Below are 22,872 nucleotides of genomic sequence, written 5' to 3' on the forward strand. Positions count from 1 at the left end.
TCACGAGAGAGTTAGCTCTCGTTCCAGTGCTTTTCTTCATAAATAGGAATTCTCCGGTTGGAACCGTAGTAATGTGTTTTGGAAAAATGGCTGTGTATCTTTTTGACTTGGTGATGATCTAACATAATCAATTGTTGTGCTTTTGCTGTAAAGCATTTTTGAAATCGGACACGATGGATAGATTAACAATAATTGAATTTGCTGTATTGAACTAGTTAATGTGTGAAAGTTACATATTTCAAAAAAATATTTTTGAATTTCGCGTGCTGCCTTTTCAGCAGAATGTTGTCGAGGGGTTCCGCTAGCGTTCCGCTAGCCCTAGAAAGGATCATTTTCTTTTTTTTCTTTTTTTTTCCTTTCTTTATTCCTTTTTGTTTTAGGAAATACTTTAACACTTTTTTCTTAAAACTGCATTAATGGCTTGTAAGTAAGCATTTCACTGTAAGATCTACACACCTGTTGTATTGGTGCATGTGACAAATACAATTTGATTTGATAGAAGATGTGACTTTATTCATGACAGACAAGGCAACCACCATCACCCTCACTGTTATCTGTTGGGCAGGCGAACAGTGAACGGAACACTTGTCTGAAACGTCATTACCAATTAATACTTATTACCTTGACTTTTACACATCTTGGACATTTACTTTTGCTTTGTGGACGTAGTGGGAATAGGGCTTTTTCCGGCACTCAATGTGGGCATGAGCCTTGGCTTCTACAAGAAGGATGCGACTAACTACACTACAACCATTTTACATGCGTGACTGCATGGCGGCGCACTCCTACGGGAGGATTCTGCTCTCCAACTGGCTGGATCCCCTAATGGATGGAGCTACATGTGTGCTGCATGGGAGAACTGTGCTACCAGCTGCTGTTTGTTTGTGTGTGTGTGAAAATGGAATCGAAGGAGATCTTGGGGATACGTCTTCCACACGACTGTGGGCCTGCTGTGTGCATGCAGAATAAAATAATGGGCAGAGGGTTCTTCTGTGACTTTTACAACTCTGTCCACCCTGAAGGACAGATACATTGACTTAATTTATAACACGTAAAGTTAGGCCTAAATGCATTTTCCTTTTCAATTTGCTGGTTAACATCTCTTTGAATGCATTTGATTTATCAAGCTAGAATGATGTTTTGATGAGACACTTTTTTGATGTTTGTAACTGCTTTTTTCAGTAATTTCGATTGTTTATGTACATTTCATTAGAAACATATTTATTCTATATTTGTGTGTAATAATATTATTATGTGTGTGGGGGGGGTGATTGTGAGCGCCACACATGGTGCATTGAAATAATTGTAAATCCTTTGTGAATGGCTATAGAGTTTGCGTTGCGAATCATTCGGATTAAATGTGTCTATACATTGGGTTTTAGTACCAACTATCAATTGTAACTGTGGATGCTACATCGGTCTATGGCTGACCTGATTTGAGCAGTGTGTAATTTTGTTGAATAATATGAAATATGCCTCCATCGGAGGCTATTGCTTGTGTTGGTATTTACATTTGGTGAAAATTATTTGTCTATTTTGGTTAATAGACTATGTCACTCTGGTTGCTTGAGCTACTGTATCTGTTGTATTGTGAACTTGTGCTTCATCAAGGTTTATTTGTGAGTAAATCTGGCGTTGATAATAGCCAGTGCTTACCCAGCCACCCATCTCACCGCACTTCACTGAAATGCATCAGTATAAAACAATATAAATTCCCCCAAAATGTAAATATGCAATATAGCTCAGTATTTCTATTACTCATTTTATACAGTCTTTTTTGCTAATATTTATCAAGGGTGTCTGACTGTATGCCTCGAAAGCCCTAATAATGATAGGTAGGTTGAGCTATGATAGTACTGCACACTATATGAGCCCATGAGGCCTGTTGTTCCCATGATACAAACAGGCATATGGACCTGATGAGTAATCAAGACAGGCATAAACATCCCATATATGTAATTCATGTCAATACTGTATGTAATTTCCAGGAGCAGAGTAACTGTCCAAGCCTTTGTTGAGCCACAATGTCCAGCATGACTCAAATGATATAGTGGCGTACTCCAAAATCTGCACACGGGTTTTATCCCATAAAGTCCATTAAGTCTGATTGTCCACAGAGGCTAAAGATTGTGTCTTTTTTATCTGTGGTTACAGTTACTGTATATCCGTAAACCCAGCTAAACCCTAGCTAAATCTAATGTTATGCAATACTGCACTTGCACTGAACTTGGGGAGGGAATTAAGGCGTGACCCTCATTCACCAAATAGGGTGATCAGAGGTTATGCCAATGAATATAGTCTGTAGAGCATCCCATAAATCTCCGGGTAAACACAATTTGCGACCAGCCACATCAACTTTTGCATAGCACATAATCTCGCCAATGCTTTTTACTTAATCTCTTCATGGTCCGGGAGACATCGGTGACATACATCAATCAACTCCCTGCTGGTGCAGTAGATCTGTCAGGGCCTAAAGTGACTATTCATCCATTACCACTGTGTTCTGGGATAACTAAGCGAGTTAGAGACACAGCATGCTGTGTATGCAGGATATCGAAACCCAAAACCCAACGTAAGCTTTCAAACATTAAAGCATTAAAAAGGCATAAAGTGTAGGGATCACGTATATGTGTGTGTTGGTGTTGGGTTATTTCAGTTCAGGAAATAAGCTGTATTTTGCCCCGTAAGCCTAAAATACCTATGTACAAAAGAACGGCTTACTAATATTTATTTGCGACCCCATCCCACGCCCCCTTTTTCCCTCCGAACAGCCTCAATTCGTCGGGGCAGGGTCTCTACAAGGTGTTGAAAACGTTCAACAGGGATGTTTTGGCCCATGTTGACTCCAATGCTTCGCACATTTGTGTCAAGTTGGCTGGATGTCCTTCGGGTGGTGGACCATTCCTGATACACACAAGAAACTGTTGAGCATGAAAACCCCAGCAGCATTGCAGTTCTTGACACAAGCCTGGCACCTACTACAATACCCTGTTCAAAGGCAGTTATACACTTTGTCTTTAGTCAATAAGTATTCAACACCTTTGTTATGGCAAGCCTAAATTAGTTCAGGAGTACAAATGTGCTTAACAAATCCCATAATAAGTTACAGATACCCTGTGTTCAATAATAGTGGTTAACATATTTTTTTTTATAACTATCCCACCTCTGTAGCCCACAGATGAAATTATCTGTAATGTCCCTCAATTGAGTAGTGAATTTCAAGCACAGATTCAACAACAAAGACCAGGGAGGTTTTCCGTGCCTTGCAAAGAAGGGCATTGGACGCTGAATATCCCTTTGAGCATTGTGAAGTTAATGATTAGGCTTTGGATGGTGTACTAATACACCCAGTCACTACAAAGATGCAGGCGTCCTTCCTAACTCAGTTGCCGGAGAGGAAGGAAACTGCTCAGGGATTTCACCAGTTAGAGTTTAATGGTTTGATATGAGAAAACCTAAGTAATACTTACAAAGATGTTACATTTTTGTCCTGAATACAAAGTGTTATGTTTAGGGCAAATCCAACAACTCTTCATATTTTCAAGCCTGGCTGCATCGTGTTATGAGTATGCTTGTCTTCTGCAAGGACTAGGGAGTTTTTAAAAGATAAACAAAACTGAATACAGCTATAAGAACAAGCAAAATCCTAGTGGAAAACCTGGTTCAGTCTGCTTTCCAACAGACACTGGGAGACAAATTCACCTTTCAGCAGGAAAGTTATCTAAAACACAAGGCCAAATCTACATTGAAGTTTCTTACCAAGGTGCCCTAGTTACAGTTTTGACGTAAATTATCTAAATGACTGTCTAGCAATGATCAATAATCAACTTGACAGAGATTGAATAATTTTTAAAAAGAATAATGGGCAAATGTTGTGCAATACAGGTGTACAACGCTCTTAGAGACTTACTCAGAAAGACTCACAGCTGTAATCGCTTTACAAAGTATTGACTTAGGGGTGTAAATACTTAGCTAAATTAGATATTTCATTTCCATTATTGGGTATTGTGTGTACATGGGTGAGAGATTTTTTATTTACCTAATCCATTTTGAATTCAGGCTGTAACACGTGGAATAAGTCAAGGGGTGTGAATTCTTTCTGAAGGCAATGTATGCATGATGCATGCATTAACAGGTACAGCATTATCTGTTTTATACTTATATTAAGAACATGAATCTTTAGTGTTGGTGAGTGAAACATCTGTTCATTTTTGTTAAGAAGCATTCTATGGGGTTTTAATATGGGCAGTGTGAACACTCTAGTCAGACATGGACAGGCTATGCTGTAACGGGATTATACAACTCGACAGTTTCCCCTCTCCCCCATTCAAGACTAACAGACCACATGATTTGACCAATTACGTATAGAGCTGGACTGTTGACGGATGACTGTATAAGTCATTGAGCCTAACATTTGACAATATTGAGTAAAGTCATCCATTTATCATTGGGGTTGGTCAATGTATTATTCCGGGGGCCCTTACTGTATAAGATTGAATGTTCTTGCAGTATGCATAATTAAAGATCTCCGGAGTATAGTGCACAATATCAGATTGATGCATTTTGACAGAGAAGTGCTAGTTATCCATCTGATTTGCTCCATGAGTCCTGAATATGATCAGCACGAAAGACTAACCACAAATATTTTTAAATAGATATTCAATCCTGTGGAAGAGACAGAGGAGGCTGAGTGGTTGGTTTGGGATAGGAGAAAACTAGGAATTATATATCACCTGAAGGAAATATAAGACACAAAACAGTACAGTACGTACTGTATATAGTATGGGTGTAGCAAAATTAGAAAAATTCATCGTGACTTTGCACTTTTAAAACATTCTGCAGTCTGCAAGGTCACACAGATATAGTGAAGAAAAATATAAATCCAACATGTAAAGTGTTGGTCCCATGATTCATGAGCTGAAATAAAAGAGCACAGAATGTTCTAAATGTACAAAAACGTATTTCTCTCAAATGTTGGGCACAAATTTGTTTAGATCCCTGTTAGTGAGCATTTCTCTTTTGCCAAGATCATCCATCCACCTGACAGGTGTGGCATTTCAATGAGCTGATTAAACAGCATGATCATTAGACAGGTGCACTTTGTGCTGAGGACAATAAAAGGCCACACTAAATGTGCATTTTTGTCACACAACACAATGCCACAGATGTCTTAAGTTTTGATGGAGCGTGCAATTGGCATGCTGACTGCAGGAATGTCCACCAGAGCTGTTGCCAGAGCATTGAATGTTAATTTCTCTAACATAAATTGCCTCCAACGTCCTTTTAGAGAATTTGGCTGTACTTTCAACCTGTCTAACAACCACAGACCAAGTGTAACCATACAAGCCCAGGACCTCCACACCCAGGCTTCTTCACCTGTGGGATTGTCTGAGACCAGCCAGCCGGACAGCTAATGAAACTGTTGGTTTGCACAACCAAATAATTTTTAAACAAACTGTCAGAAGTCATCTCAGGGAAGCTTATCTGCATGCTCGTCGTCCTCCCCAGGGTCTTGACCTGACTGTAGTTCGGCGTCGTAACTGACTTCAGTGGACAAATGCTAACCTTCGATGGCCACTGGCACACTGGAGAAGTGTTCTCTTCGCGGATGAATCCCAGGTCCAAGCAGATGGCAGACAGTGTGTACGGCGTTGTGTGGACAGGTGGTTTGCTAATGTCAACGTTGTGAACATAGTGCCCCTTGGTGGGGGTGGGGTTATGGTATAGGTAGGCATAAGCTGCGAACAACGAACACAATTGCATTTTATCGATGGCAGTTTGAATGCACGGAGATACCATGACGAGAACCTGAGACCCATTGTCGTGCCATTCATCCACCGCCATCACCTCATGTTTCAACTTGATAATGCATGAGGCAAATGGTGGGCACACCAGATATATTAAAACAATTATCCTACCTTTTTTAAGGTATCTGTGACCAACAGACACATATCTGTATTCCCAGTCATGTGAAATCCATAGATTAGAGCCTAATTAATTTATTTCTACTGACTGTTTTTCTAATGAACTTTAACTCAGTAAAATCTTAGAAATTGTTGGATGTTGTATTTATATTTTTGTTCAGTGACAAGTCAGTTAAAATTACACATAACCGAGACCCGTGACAATCATATCAGCTTCGACTCAGACCTGTGACATTATTTAGAATGCTGTATTCAAACCCGCTCGGGTCTCGGACATTCGGGTACAAGTGGATCCGTGAAGACCTTTAGGGGCGCCCCCTGACCAAATCTTGCTTATGGCCCCCAAAATGCTCTGATTGTGAGAATTCCACTTCAGTGGAAGTGAATGATAAAAAGGTAGGTATTAAAGGACATTTTGGCAGATTTGTGGCGGTGCTACACTGATTGGCTCAAATGCATTAACTTTTAACTAGGCACACCTGTTATTTGAAATGCATTCCAGCTGAATACCTCATGAAGCTAGTTGAGAGAATGCCAAGGGTGTGCAAAGCTGTCATCAAGGCAAAGGGTGGCTCCTTTAAAGAATCTCAAATATGTTTCGATTCGTTTAACACTTTTTTTTGGTTACAACATGATTTCATACCTGTTATGACATAGTTTTGATGTCTTCACTATTATTCTACATTGTAGTAAATAATTAAAAAAATAGAAAAACCCTTAAATGAGTAGGTGTGTCCAAACCTTTGACTGATACTGTGTATACAGTGAGGCAAAAAAGTATTTAGTCAGCCACCAATTGTGCAAGTTCTCCCACTTAAAAATATGAGAGAGGCCTGTAATTTTCATCATAGGTACACTTAAACTATGACAGACAAAATGAGAAGAAAAAAAATCCAGAATGTCACATTGTATGATTTTTTATGAATTTATTTGCAAATTATGGTGAAAAATAAGTATTTGGTCAATAACAAAAGTTTATCTCAATACTTTGTTACAGTATATGTTTTTTTAAATTCTCCTATCACCAGGCACAAGAAGGTACGGATGCCTTGAAACTGACGCGTTACCATTCAAAGTGCACGCACACTTTGACATTTTGACACTTTGACATTTCGGAGACTTTGGAGATGTTCTTTTTTTTGTAAGCGGTTGCTAACACCATTTCCATTTAAGTCTGACACTTTGAGATGTGTCACATTTGAATGTTTAAAGTGCATCAAACATGGCCTTCCTCTGGAATAACAATAACCCTCGGTCCCGAACAAGCATTAAGTTCCCTCACTCTCATTCCCTCCGTTCTTCAAAAGAAACTCCCAGGAATCTTGACAACTGCCCCAAACACACGTCATCACATCTCTGGAGCAGAGAGCACATATTTCTTTGCTTGGCTATGTGGCTTTCTTTCTCCTCCGCCTTTGAATAGTTTGCCAGGGCCTCTGAATGGAAAATGAACACTTCTAATTCTTCAGTGGTGATGTTGTAGGCTCTTCTTCTCATAGAGAATAAAGACGTCTGAAAAGCAGCAGCGTTGCACATCGACCTTGATTGAATGATCTTGTACTTGTTAAAATCCATAACTAGAGAAAGCTCTCAAAGGAGGGCAATCTAGAGTAAATGCTCACACTTAAATTGATGCTCCAGAACTTTTGTATCATTTCAGGCAGAAGTTTTGAAAGGGGTGCTCACGAGCCAAGACGGGTCCCCCATTTAATCAAAAGATAAACTGAATGGGATGTCACAATTCATATCTTCAATGGCCTGCGTCAAAATCGAATTAATTTAAGACCGAGTAACAAGATCTTTGATTGTCTTCCACTTTTGGCATTTCATGATTTCATTAGGGTTTGTTCAATGATAAAGGAGGAAAATCCTTCATACATTGATAATAGCCTTCTAACATTACATTTATAGATCAATCTTTATATTTTAATAACGCGATTTAGTCATGACACTAAATATGATGCTTGATAATTTAGCAGCTTTTTTGAGGTGGCTATCATGTCACACAAGGGTACAGTTTGACATACTGTTTCGGAATAATGCATCTTTACCACCCTGCAACATAAGCTGTTCAGCTGTTTAGACCAAAACCTGTCTCTTCCACCATTTCACTGGGGTAAACCACCATATTAGCCCCATATTCTCTAATCCTGGACTCGCACTCCACTCTTTCACTGCCCTCAGTGGGTTTTCCATCCCATGCAATCCTACTCTGGCTCACATAAGCCTCCGCAAACACTGAAGCGACTCGAAGCGGCCATCGTCAGGAGAATACCAACGCTGCTTAGAAGTGGAATTTGCGTGATCCTTTTTCCCAACATTGTTCCGGGGGTCAATTTGTGTCTGAACACACACTGTGTGACAGTAAATAATCAAACCGTGCTGCTCTTGGCATCCCAGAGTAGCGCTGCCCGGCGCCTCGCTTCCAGAATAAACAGCTGCTTTCTGCTGATTGTGCCTTGTCAAAGGGACTCAAAGCTTCATATATTGTCTATGGTGTGTCCAAACTGACAATATCCCCAGTTGACTTACTGTGCATTGTTTTTTTTGCTTCTCTGGAGCAGAGAAGAGCATATTTTCAATCAATTCATAATGTGAGAATTGAGTGAACATCCCCAAATGAGTGATGGGTGAACGGTGTTTATTGATGGTATCTGAAATTGTCGTTCAATAGTGAACTCAAAATGTTGTCACTCGAAAGGGGAGTTGAAATGCATATGCGCTCATGCAGTTATGACATAATGGTATTATTGCAAATGTAATAAGATTAAATAAAAATTGTTATGCCAACAATGAAGTTGCATACACCACATTCTAGCAAACATTCCATTGGACTGTTTTGGAGATGGAAACATTTTCATCAGGCTTGTGTTCATAACGACTATGGTTACAATAGTATTTTTTCAAAAAGAAAAGATGACATTCGTCAGCATCGTTTGAGATATTTACCAAGGGGTCCCCGAAATGTTCTTATATTTTTTCTTCCTTTCCACCTGCCAAACCGCCTGACTATCAAAGGCAAAACATGAATAGAAATCTCTTCTTCAGATTGCTGTCTGAACAGATTCACTTGTCAGAAGACCTATGAATCAGATGACTCTTCGTTTTCATGAATCGCACTTGGAAAGTGAGCTGAGAAGAGTAATGTTATGCTAATAGAGTCCCCTGAGACACGGATCATGAGGGTCCCACAATCAATGTAAAGAACAATACAGGAGTGACTCATCACTAAACCCCACTCTTCCACCATTTTTTAAAGATGGGCTAAATATAATTGGCTGTCTATTCAAATCTGTTTCGGTGAAGCGCCGTGACACGTTTTGACAAAACTGTATTTCTAATCAATCAGATCTGTCAAGTAAACATGTCAAGCAATGTTTCTTTAAAAAAATTATCCGACACTGAGCAAATTGCAGGTCTGCTGAGCTCAAACCTAAACATTGTGAAAATTCTGTCCAACTTCCAGCGAGGATGTACCCGCTTTAAGTTACAGTTTCAGACAGTGGTCAAGTAGGCTACTGTGGATATTTGATCCTAACGTAGACCTACCACTCACTGCCAAATAATGGTGAAAATGCATCCCATAACATTTGAACATGGAAATAGAAGCCATGTGTGGTGTTCAATGTAGACTTTTGAAAAACAAAACTTGCAGAGCGTGACATTAACCTGTTTATCCACTTGTACTTCAGACAAGGTGACTGACAATGTTGTTGTTTGATGCAAGAATCCACTTTACAAAATAAATTGCATTGTTATTCCCATGCCATTATTACAGAGAATCAGACAAATATGCTACCCTCTGCCTATTGGCTACTTAGCTTATTCAAGTCTGTCGCAAAACTCTTTACCCGACTTGCTTTTCAAAGACGTCTAGAAATATACAAATGTTGTGCTCTTGTCAGAAACAATCACTCCCCCATTGCTGACTACAAATTATCTATAACTGGGCTAACAACTCACTAACTAGCCAAGGATATTAACAAATGTGTTCACGTGGCTACAAGCAGCTCTCGCTTTGATCTCTAAACAAGCTCATCTACTCACAACTGCTCATGCTGTAAACACAGTCCAGTTCAAAGTGAATGGCACAGATCCATACATGGCAATGGTCTATTTGCATATAGGCCTACTGCAGCTCTGATTGGTTATGCCGCATCGGTTTGTGTAGAATACGGGCTGAAAGCCAATTTATACTCGACCTGAAAATGTAGTCAGAGGCTCCATATGGGTGTGATGCAATTGCAGAGCCTCCAGAGGCAGGCATAGGCCAAATTGAGCTCCGTACAGCATCGCAGTGCGCCTCCCATATATTGTAACAATGCGGAGTGATCCTTATAGCTCCGCATTTACATGATTGTTTGATGGTAGGTAAGGACAGGAGGTCCTCTATAAACTCAAACTCACTTCCTTGACAATTTCCTTCACAACAGCTCTACTCAACAGCTCTGCGCTACTCCGCGAAGTGCAAGAAGCATGAATGCAGAGGCCGTATCTCTGTAAATGCTGCATGGCCAATACAAAATCCTGATTGACCATGCAGCGCCTTTAAGTGGTGCATAGTTCCTTTTGTTTCCATATGTTGCATTGAAAGTGGCTTACATTGTGTTGATTCGATCACAATACCCACAGTAAAGGGAAACGTTGATAGTGTTAACTAAGGGGAGAAACTCTAGAAAGTGAGGTTCTTTGCGTGTGCTGACATTAGTTCTGCGCTGCAGTCCCGGGGGACTGCTCAGGTGCACAGCTTAGAGGGAACATTGGTGTCAAGGCCCCGCGACTCAGGATGGTTATGCACGGCACCCAACTCAACTGTACAACTTGATGTACATTCATATCATAGCCCAAGAGCATCTCATTAAGCAATGATGGACATTAACATGGAGTTGGTCCCCCCTTTGCTGCTATAATAGCCTCCACTCTTCTGGGAAGGCTTCACACTAGATGTTGGGACATTGCCGGCTGGGACATGCTTCCATTCAGCCACAAGAGCATTAGTGAGGTCGGGCATTGATGTTGGGAGATTAGGCATGGGCCGCAGTCGGCATTCAAATTCATCCTAAAGGTGTTCGATGGGGCTGAGGTCAGGGCTCTGTGTAGGCCAGTCAAATACTTCCACACCGATCTTGAGAAACCGCTTCTGTATGGACCTCGCTACTCGATTCAGCAATCGGCAGTCACAATGTGTGAGCTTGTGTGGCCTACCACTTCGCAGCTGAACCGTTGTTGCTCCTAGACATTTCCACTTCACAGTAACAGCACTTACAGTTGACCGGATCAGCTCCAGCAAAGCAGAAATTTGACGAACTCACTTGTTGAAAAGGTGGCACTGTGGTCTTCAGTATGGGCCATTCTACTGCCAATGTTTGTCTATGGAGATTGCATGGTGGTGTTCTCAACTTTATACACCTGTCAGCATCGGATGTGGCTGAAATAGCCAAATCCACAAATTTGAAGGGGTGTTCACATACCTTTGGCCATATAGTGTATTTGATAATATACAGATTATTCATTTCTCAGTGTATAAGACAATGGTTCATCTCCACACAACACTGCCCATTTAACACATCAGCCTTGGTTTCCTTGGCATTCTAGGGCATTATTTGAGTCAGACACCCATCCATGCACCTCACACAGTCCAGTAGGGGTCAGAGACAACTGGGTCCAGTAGGGAATCCACCCAGGGAATCCCTGGTCACTAGCTATCAAATCAAATTGTATTGGTCACATACACATGGTTAGCAGATGTTAATGTGAATGCAGCTAAATGCTTGTGCTTCTAGTTCCGATAGTGCAGTAATATCTAACAAGTAATCTAACAATTCCCCAACAACTGCCTAATACACACAATGAGAATGAGTGAATGAGAATATGTACATATACACTACCGTTCAAAAGTTTGGGGTCACTTAGAAATGACCTCTTTTTCTGTGAAAACAGACATGAAATTACTTGCAAAATGTGTAGGAAATATAGTCAACATATTGACAAGGTTATAAATAAGGATTTTTTTAATTGGGTCCTTCAAACTTTGCTTTCGTCAAAGAATCCTCCACTTGCAGCAATTACAGCCTTGCAGACCTTTGGCATTCCAGTTGTTCATTTGTTGAGGTAATCTGAAGAGATTTCACCCCATGCTTCCTGAAGCACGTCCTACAAGTAGGATTGACTTGATGGTCACTTCTTATGTCCATACGGTCAAGCTGCTCCCACAACAGTGCAATAGGGTTGAGATCTGGTGACTGTGCTGGCAACTCCATTATAGACAGAATACCAGCTGACTGCTTCTTCCATAAATAGTCATTGCATAGTTTGGAGCTGTGCTTTGGGTCATTTTAATTGGCTCAAATTAAGCGCTGTCCACATGGTATGGCATGGCGTTGCAAAATGGACTGATAGCCTTCCTTCTTCAAGATCCTTTTTAACCTGTACAAATCTCCCGCTTTGACACCACCAAAGCATCCCAGACCATCACATTGCCTCCACCATGCTTGACAGATGGCGTCAAGCACTCCTCCAGCATCATTTCATTTTTTTCTGTGTCTCACGAATGTTCTTCTTTGTGATCCGAACACCTCAAACTTAGATTAGTCTGTCCATAACATTTTTTTCCAATCTTCCTCTGTCCAGTATCTGTGTTCTTTTGCCCATCTTAATCTTTTCTTTTTATTGGCCAGTCTAAGATATGGCTTTTTCTTTGCAACTCTGCCTAGAAGGCCAGCATCCCAGAGTCACCTCTTCATTGTTGAAGTTGAGACTGGTGGTTTTGTGGGGACTATTTAATAAAGCTACCAGTTGAGGACTTGTGACTTGTGAGGCAAAAACAAGGACATTTCAAAGTGACCCCAAACTTTTGAACAGTAGTGTATTTGGTTTTGTCAAGTACTGGAAGCACATTTTAATCTGGAATTGAGGTCAGTTTGAAACACCACTTTTGCACAGTATTACCCTATATCACTTGACCTTTTAAAGGATATGGTTTTTGCTGAAGCCAATTGGGAGAACATCACACTTTGCATATGTTGACGAAGTAATGGTCCAGTTTGTTGATTAGTTCCCTATGCACCTGTCATTAATCAGAATGATTTTCTAGTTATTACATGAATATCAGAGGACCATAAAATGCATCTGTTGTTTTGCATACTCTCCTCACTTCTAGAGTACCATGGATTGTATATTGATGGCACTTGTATTGATAAATGAATTCAACATTTGTTAATGAATGTATTCTCGTCCCATGACTTGTCATTGTGAGGGTGCAGTATGAAATGATTTCCCTTGGGAGCTCTCCTCATCAACACACTCTACTAAATACCAAAGTCCTCCGTTGAGATTCGGGATGGGTGTTAAAACAACTATAAATGTATTCTTTTTATGAAAATCAATGTTTATTTAGCAGCTTCATGAGTTCACAGAAGCCTATTGTGATCATAGGCCCTAGTTCTTTGAATCTAAAAATGTCTTATTGAGCAATGGTCTTTGTTCATATGATTATACCATGCAGTATGGTACAGAACACTTTTCTGTTCATTCAGAAAAACGTTAGTTATTTTTCATGGTCAGTGTGCTTAGTTGATTCTATTGTTTTCTATTGTGATGTTCTGAACATACTAGAACATGGAACATACTGAAGAATAGTGTAGAAAAGGCACCATTGACATTCGAAGGAGCATTTGAGAGGACTCTGACATAGTCAGACTCCTTTCGGCCCCTATACCTTCCCAGCATGAATCAAATCACTGCTACGGAAATCAATAATCCAGACATAAAAAAGGCAGCTAGTGCAAAGAATTGGAACGTCATAGGGTTCAACAATCTTTTTTCATTTCAAATACCTTTTGATTCTATGATGTCCCTGTTCATTCTGCTGTGGCATTCTGTGGTGCGCTGTGTGTGTTTGATGGTGCCACATGTCAGCTATGTAAAGACATGGGTATAGTGTTGTTGTGTCTGTTTTTGCTCCGGACGGGCATTTTTCATGCTTCTTAGGCTCCTGGCAAGTGGAAGTAGCTTTGTGAAACTCAACTACTGAATTCGTAACATCAGCTGCAGTGGGGAGAAATAGCTGAAGATGTTGTGACAGAACTCTGGCTATGATGTAATTCATTGGTTTACTTGGATCCCCATTAGGTAATTTTGCTTTTTGCTTGAGTATTTGAAGATGGAAGAGAGTACCATGTGATCATGGCTCTGTATGATACTGTGCATTGCCAAGAATTCGTTTTGGACTTGGGGACTAAGAAGAGACGCCTGGTGGCATGTCTTGTGGAGTATGTATTGGTGTCTGAACCGAATGTTATTTGATTATGCAGACAATCTGGAATTTCCATTACGTTAATATTTCTCATAAAAATGATAAGAGAAGCAGTTGATCTCTCGTCAACCCTCAACCAGTTCTGTATGTGCAGTTAAGGGCAAGGGGTGCTGATCTGTTTTGAGCCAGCTTTCAACTTTGCTATGTCTTTCTTTGCTGCACTTGACCATATTACCGGACAGAAATCAAGATGAGACCGAGACCAGAGCCTGAACAACTAGTGCAGTTGTTTTTTTTGTGTGTCAAAAACACAGAACATCATTTGGGTGACTGACACTACCAGTTGTAGGTTAACTAAAAGGAGTCTATCTTAGGAGTTACATTTGTATTAGTGTCTAGATGCGTGTATTTTTAGTGCAGAGAGAAAAGAGAAGAGACAACTAGACATGCATGACAATTGATATGTACATGGTAATATTCTCATCCATATTTTCACATACTGTAATTATCTTGACTATTTAAATAGAGGGCAAATGGTTCCTCTTGTGACTTAGAAATCCATTATTGCCTGGCTAATTGGCTAGGCAGGCTTTTCCCCCTCATTCATTCCCTCACTCACAGATTGAAATCCAACAGTGATTCTAATTTAGACTAGAACATTGCACAGTAAAATTAATTTCCAATCCCAAACGAGAGAAAAGTTTGTTTGAACAATGGCCCTCACGCTATGTGTCTGACATGTGACTTGCAGATGAGCTTTACATTTTTTTGCACATATGTGATGTTTGAAATTCTGCAGGTTATCCCCCCAATTTTGTTCCAAATTCATAAAGTACAGACAGTCGTTTTATTATCAACATACATTGTACTAAATATGAGAGTAGTGTTCAGTAGAGGAACTGGATGGGAGTAATGTTCATACCTCAACAATGTCACAGTTTCTGTTTTCTGATTTCCCCATTATCTTGTTTTACCCTTAATTAATAACTACCAGCCTTGGCTACTGTGCAAACTTAGAACTGCCGAGCAGCAAACTGTATGGTGTACTGAGGGTGAGTATGCATCAGGCTTCCACTCCTGTCTGGTTTTTGAAATTGCTGACAAAGTGGCCCAACATTTGAAAACCGGCTTAGCCATCCATTCTCTGCAATACATAACATTGACCTTTTGAATCTAGGCCACCACAGAATTTTACTAACCATGCTCCACTTCAGTTTAGTGTTTTCAAATTTGCCTTTCAACTGGCCAGGCAATGTGGAGTGGTGCTTCAAAATGCCTTATGATCTGAATTTCTGCTATGAGAGTGGCTGATAGTTAAGGATTTAGAGGAAGATATACTAGCCAGACAAATTCACCATTTGATATGTACACATGTAATGCAATTGCATCTTACATTTCTTATCCTATCACCTGATGACTAATGGGTCAAAGTCAGAGATTAAAATGACATGTTTATCTATGCTTTAAATATGGGTAGTGGTGATGTTACCTCACAGATGGCTGAAGACCTTGATGGCTGAAGACCTTAAGTGCTGTTAACCCACACCGAAGACTAATAAACTCAGCAAAAAAAGAAACATCCCCTTTTCAGGACCCTGTCTTTCAAAGATCATTCATAAAATCAAAATAACTTCACAGATCTTCAATGTAAAGGGTTTAAACACTGTTTCCCATGCTTGTTCAATAAACCATCATTTTTTAAATAAACGTGCACCTGTGGAATGGTTGTTAACACACTAACAGCTTACAGACGGTAGGCAATTAAGGTCACAGTTATGAAAACTTAGGACACTAAAGAGGCCTTTCTACTGACTCAGAAAAACACCAAAAGAAAGATGCCCAGGGTCCCTTCTCAACTGTGTGAATGTGCTTTAGGCATGCTGCAAAGAGGTATGAGGACTGCAGATGTGGCCAGGGCAATAAATTGCAATGTCCGTACTGTGAGATGCCTGTGTGTGATTTCCTCCAAGACAGGAATGTCAGTGTTCTGTCATGGCCAGCGAAGAGCCCGGATCTCAATCCCATTCAGCACGTCTGTTGGATCGGAGGGTGAGGGCTAGGGCCATTCCCCCCAGAAATATCTGGGAACTTGCAGGTGCCTTGGAGGAAGAGTGGGGTAACATCTCACAGCAAGAACGGGAAAATCTGGTGTCCATGAGGAAGAGATGCGCTGCAGTACTTAATGCAACTTGTGGCCACACCAGATACTGACTGTTACTTTTGATTTTGACCCCCCTTTTGTTCAGGGACACATTATTCCATTTCTGGTAGTCACATGTCTGTGGAACTTGTTCAGTTTATGTCTCAGTTCTTGAATCGTGTTATGTTCTTACAAATATTTACAAATGTTAAGTTTGTTGAAAATAAACGCAGTTGACAGTGAGAGGACGTTTCTTTTTTTGCTGCGTTTATATTGACACATGTTTCAAATACATACTGTATATGTAATATAGTGTACGTACTAATATTTGAAATAAATATATCTAAATAGAAATAGAAATAATCTAGCTAGCTAGCCATTGCTTGGTAAGCAACATTTTACATTAACTAGCTAGCTTTGGCAATTAGATTATATCTAGCACATACCTGTAATGTAGCTACACAACATACTAACTATCCGAAGAATTCTTACCTTGGTCAGTCACACTGCATGTTGTGTGGACAAGCTAAGGGAGCTGGCTAGCTACAGTAAGTAGCTGTGTTAGGTAGCTCAGTGAAAACGCTTTCTTTCAGGCAGTTTGACCCGCTAGCTTAAAACGTCTATTTTAAATCATTGTTATGAATATATCATGAAATAAAATACTATTATCAGTAAGATTGATTTTGGGTGCTAACAGGTGAAATGTCTAAATTGCAACTGCTCTGGATCATTTCAAATTGTGATTGACAGCTCGGGAGCAATATGTTCTAGGTTAATGTGTCTCCTTTTGAAATGAACATAGCTAATCTTACATTGTTTCATAATTGGCAAGTAGCCTCAATAGCTGAATAGTTACATTTTTTTAAACTTTTGCATGCAATCCCCATTTTGGAAACCTAAAGCCAAGGAACCAGATGTCAATAGACTCAACATTACAATTCAGCATGATACATGTGGTGCAAAAACATATTTAATTGACATAGATTTTAAAATATATTTACATACATATTCTATGATATCAAGTTATATATTTCATGAATATGTTTTGAACATACATGTAAGTACTGTATATTTGATGATATATGAGTTTTCCGCTCAGACCTGAAACTCTATCCCAATACCCAAGTCTCAGCAAGTCAACTCTGTACATTTCTGAAAATGTCAACAATGTAAACATGGGAGATTTCTATGTCCAAAGTTATGGTGAAAATATGTTGTTTGTATTGTATTGTTTTGGACTGTTTTGTGTCTTTTTTTAACCTAGGGCCCACTGTAACTGAAGGCTATGATTGGTGAACTTTTTTCCGGTTCGCCGCTTTGTTACTCTGCATGAGAGCTCATAATTCAATTCATTCACTCGTTCATACTGTTGATACTGTGGATGCACTTATCGCTGTCGTCAGCAGCTCTCTTCATTATAGCCCCAGGTAAGTTGGCATCTTACCGATTCAACATTTTTTAAATTACCTTCCCTTAGGAACCTGGGAGGGATAAAAACAAAGGAAAGCCCCCCGCGAAACCTCCCTGCTCTTTGGTGATCAATCTTAGCTGTCTGAAGAGGCAATGCAGTCATTCTTTAATGTGAATCCACTCCAGAGCTATACATCTTCTCAGGCCTGATAAATGCTGAGGGTTAGATTTGATGCTTTTGATTAACGCCCGGGCATTGACAGCTAGTATCGCGCAGTAAGTAAATGTGGCAAATTAACTGCCAGAAAAATGAAAATAGAGAGTAAAGAAGTGATCTACACATTCCAGGAGCTAACTTTATTGATGTGATGTACAGTGCCTTCAGAAAGTTTTCACACCCCTTGACTTATTCCACATTTTGTTGTGTTACAGCCTGACTTCAAAATCGCTGCCAACCTGGCAGCGATTACAGCTGTGAGTCTTTCTGGGTAAGTCTCTAAAAGCTTTTCACACCTGGATTATACAATATTTGCACGTACATTTTTGTTTTATTCTTCAAGCTCTGTCGGGTTGGTTGATGATCATAGATAAACAGCCATTTTCATGTCTTGCCATAGATTTTCAAGCTGATTTAAGATAATTGTATGTGTGGGGTACAGAGATCAGGTAGGCATTTAAAAAATCATGTTAAATGCTATCATTGCACACATAGTGAGTCCATGCAACTTATTATGTGACTTGTGAAGCATATCTTTACTCCTGAACTCATTTAGGCTTGCCATCACAAAGGTGTTGAATACTTATTGACTCCAAACACTTTTCATTTTTAAATAATATGTACACATTTCTAAAAACATAATTACAATTTGACATTACGGGTTATTGTGTATAGGCAAGTGACACACAATCTCAATGTAATCCATTTCAATTTAGGCTGTAAAACAACAGAATGTGGAATAAATCAAGGGTTGTGAATGCTTCTAAAGGCACTGTCTTTGCAACTGTTGATAAAATGATTGGTACCATTCCACTGTTGAGAAACCAAAGTCAAATAAGGCATACACTAATTCGTGGTGCATCTAGATGATCAATTACTTCTCTTTCCCTAATCAATTTAATTTATTTTAATTGCTTTGCACTTATTGCACCAAAATATATTAATGTCATCAGAAAATATGATGTCATGTTCATATTTGTTATTGTGGGGAAAATGAAACGCTATTGTGATACTTCACAAAGGCAGCTGCATGTAACATGTACCAGTCAAGAGAAGTTGGTGTTTTGATCAATGTGCTTCAATAAATGACCCTGTGAGCGTGTCCTCATAATCACAGTGGTTACAATTGCAAACATCAACATTTGTGCTGATCATCTTCTGATAGGGTTGAAAACAAATGACGTAAATCAAAATTATTTTTTGCAATGCTATTAATAGCGCCATTCAACATACAGTCCCGAAATAAAAAAGTAATAATAAAAATGGAAGTGTTCCTTTCAAGACTCCAGGGCCCTATTCCAGAAGGCGGGCATGTGAGCCTTTTTATAGCGGCCCAAAATGAAGGCAGCATTTTAGAGAACAGAAGGGCCCGAAACTCAGTGTATCTGTCGATATGTCATAGCCGTCACGGGAGGTGAATCATAGCCAAGCGTCCACAGGCTAACGGTAGAGGCCCTGTCATGGGCTGAAACGATGTAAAGTAGGCTGTTGACAGTTTTTTGGGGAGTGACACAAAATCTAAACATTTTACTGCCAGCACCCTCAGCAAAAGCTGCATGTTGTTGTTGTGTGTGTGTGTGTGTTATTAGCCAATAGTGAGGTATACTCACTATAAGTGACCTTAAATATCATTGTATGTGTGGGGTACAGAGATCAGGTAGGCATTCAAAAATCATGTTAAACACTATCATTGCGCACATGTGACTTGTTAAGCAACAATGTGCTCCTCAACTTAAGAGTTGAATACTTATTTGACTCGAGACATTTCAGCTTTTCATTTTGAATGAATTTGTACACATTTCTAAAAAACACAATGCCAATTTGACATTCTCGGTTACTGTGTGTAAGCCAGTGACTCAAAATCTAGATGTAATCCATTTTTTTAATTCAGGCTGCAGCACAACAGCATGTGAAAAAAGTCAAGGGTTGTGAATACTTCCTGTATTTGCCACTGTTGAAGGAAAATGGATGGCGCCACTCCACTGTTGAGAAAACAAAGTCATGTAAGTAAGGCATACACTCTTAATTGTGGTGCATCTAGATGATCAATTACTCGAAGCAATCCAGCTAATCCATCAATCAAATAACCAGTTAACCAAAATAGTGTTTTTTCCAGAAATTGGTAACGATTATTGAGCTGGAATTACTGTTTGTTATTCGAGAGGTGCGCTGCAATTGAATCAAATGAATGTGCAGTTGCTGAAACAGTTTCGTCCCAACCCACATATCCTATTTATGAATTCACCACCGCGTCTCTTCGTTATCTCTTTAAACATGACATCCACATGACATTGACATTCGATGATTAATATCAGTATTTACATGAAGTACATTGTCAACATTGTCTTGAGAAATGGAGAACTATCTTTTAATATAAATCCATTCGATTGAATGTTAGTATTCTGGTCCCAAAAGGATAACTCAAGGACAACAGTGATACGAGTCCTATATCTTTTTTTACTTCTTCTATGAGCATCACAAATCTTGGCTCAGACTGTCTAGGTGCTAAAGCTGTCAATGCAAACAGTAATGTGTAACATAGAAACACAGCACATACTGTATAATGTTCTGAGATAATCCCACATACCATTAAGCACAAGCCTTGAGCACATCATCTGATCTCATTAAGCATAGGCATTGGGCTCAATACTTTGTAGCATCACATCCCAATGACATCAGATCTTTACTCCTTGATTGGGTATGATAGAGTGTGCATAGCACAGGAGGTTGGTGGCACCTTCATTGGGGGAGGACGGGCTCATGGTAATGTCTGGAGCAGAATAGGTGGAATGGTATATAACACAGAGTTTCTATTTGTTTAATGTCATTCCATTTGCACCATTCCAGCCATTATTATGAGCCGTCCTCCCCTCAGCAGCCTCCACTGGCATAGTCATTATTTAGTAGGTGATCATTAGCATGAGCTTTCCAGGTGAAGTTTATACAGTAGGCACCTAATTCTACAAACTGTAAGCACACTCAGTTCATGTTGACCAAGCAGCCGTATGTGCTCCCATTTCCAATCTGTAGTGCCTTGTGTGTATAATTGTTAATATTTTTGGTCTGGTAACAGGCAGGTTGGCATAGATGCATCTGCTGTAGAGTAGATACAAAGGCCTACACACACACACACACACACACACACACACACACACACACACACACACACACACACACACACACTGATTTGAATAATACTGCTACTGTTTCTTTTAAAATGATTGCATGTACACATATCTATCCCTCGCTCTCTCTCACTCTCTATCTTACTCTTTCTCTCCTTTCTCTCTCCCTCTCTCTCTTACGTGCACATACACACACACAAACACACACCACTTGTATCTCCTCCATCAGAGGAAACCGATAATCATGTCAGGTAATTCAAAAAAATGGCTATTTTGATGTCATGATTCTTCTCAGGGGAGCCAGCCAAAGTGCCTTCCATTGGGAATACACCACTGGCACCGCGCCACGCTATCACGACAACGACTTCTTTAACTGTATTTCCAACTGAGCGCCAGCGATTGTGAGATGTGTCCTTCACAACGGGCAACTTACTGTTAACGTATTGTTCATGTGATTAGCCAGCCAGAAACGTTCAGATAATTTAATGCATTAATGCTAATTTGGATGCCGCCTATATGACACATCAGCTTACCGTTGTGTTTGGTCACTAAGGAGGGTATAGGAGTTTACTTATGGATACGTAATACAATGTAGACTAAAGGGAAGATCTGTTTGTACATGCCAGCCCCCTCCATGAGCTAGATTTAATTATATGTATACATTGCTTGCTCAATGGCTCTCAAGGTCTAATTGGACTTTATCCCTGGCAGAGCTAACATGCATGGGGTTGCAAAGACTTATTCAAACTTAATTTGCCAATCGCCTGTCTTTGTTAGCCAATGGACAGATAAACCACAAACTTGACTGTTTGAATAGGCACCAGGCAAAAAGTTGATGAATTCAAACAGTTCAGATTCGAATTGCTTATTTCCACGAAGGACTTACCCTAGTGTTTTACCAAAAGGGCTCAGACTTTTGTGTTGCCACCTCCACAGCCTGGCCCCAGTGTCTCACTGTGCCATGGCCTCCGTGGACCTGCTCTAACTTGTGGCCAAGTCCAGGCCATTGGTACTTTTCAGCTTTCATTTATATAGCAATGGTTAATGGGTTAACACCATCTAGGGTTAACACCTTCTCACAAAGCAACTGTCTTGTTGATGCAGATGTTGTTGATTCTGCTCTACACAAGTCCTCAGTGTCAAGTCTTCAGTGTCAAGACCTCAGTGTCAAGTCCTCAGTGTCAAGTCCTCAGTGTCAAGTCCTTAGTGTCAAGCCCTCAGTGTCAAGTCCTCAGTGTCAACCCTAACTAACTGGAAACACAGTCCCCCCCCCCAAAAAACAAACAAACAATAGAGCTAACATGAATATGATCACTTGTAAACCACTGGTGCTGTAATGGAAAAACCCAGTTTACCAGACCCAGATTTAGCCTAGTCTTGGACTAAAATGTACTTTTCAGGGATAATCTCCATTAAACATGCTTCTTAGTCCAGGATTAGGCGTTAATCTTTTTTATTTCAGGAAATGTGTTGGTTGTTATAATTGTTGAATTCATTTAGAAAATACATGCAATTTAGAATTTTGTGCACAGATTTCCTGTATGTACAGTACATTTCCATGTCTTTAAACACTTACCCAAACCATATGGTTTAGGCATGCCTGAGATTTAAGTTAGGTTGCAGGCAGTTAGCCCTACCAAAGAGAGTTTTAGCTACCCTCAACTACAACTAGGTTATACTGTATGTCTCATAGGCTATGTTCTATGTCACTAACTCTCTCTCACACACACACACCCTCGGGCCATCCTACGACTCCACCCACACACTGACCTTACATACATGCCACATGAACAGCACCTGTT

This window comes from Oncorhynchus kisutch, linkage group LG16 (genome assembly GCF_002021735.2).
Source record: "Oncorhynchus kisutch isolate 150728-3 linkage group LG16, Okis_V2, whole genome shotgun sequence".
NCBI lineage: Eukaryota > Metazoa > Chordata > Actinopteri > Salmoniformes > Salmonidae > Oncorhynchus > Oncorhynchus kisutch.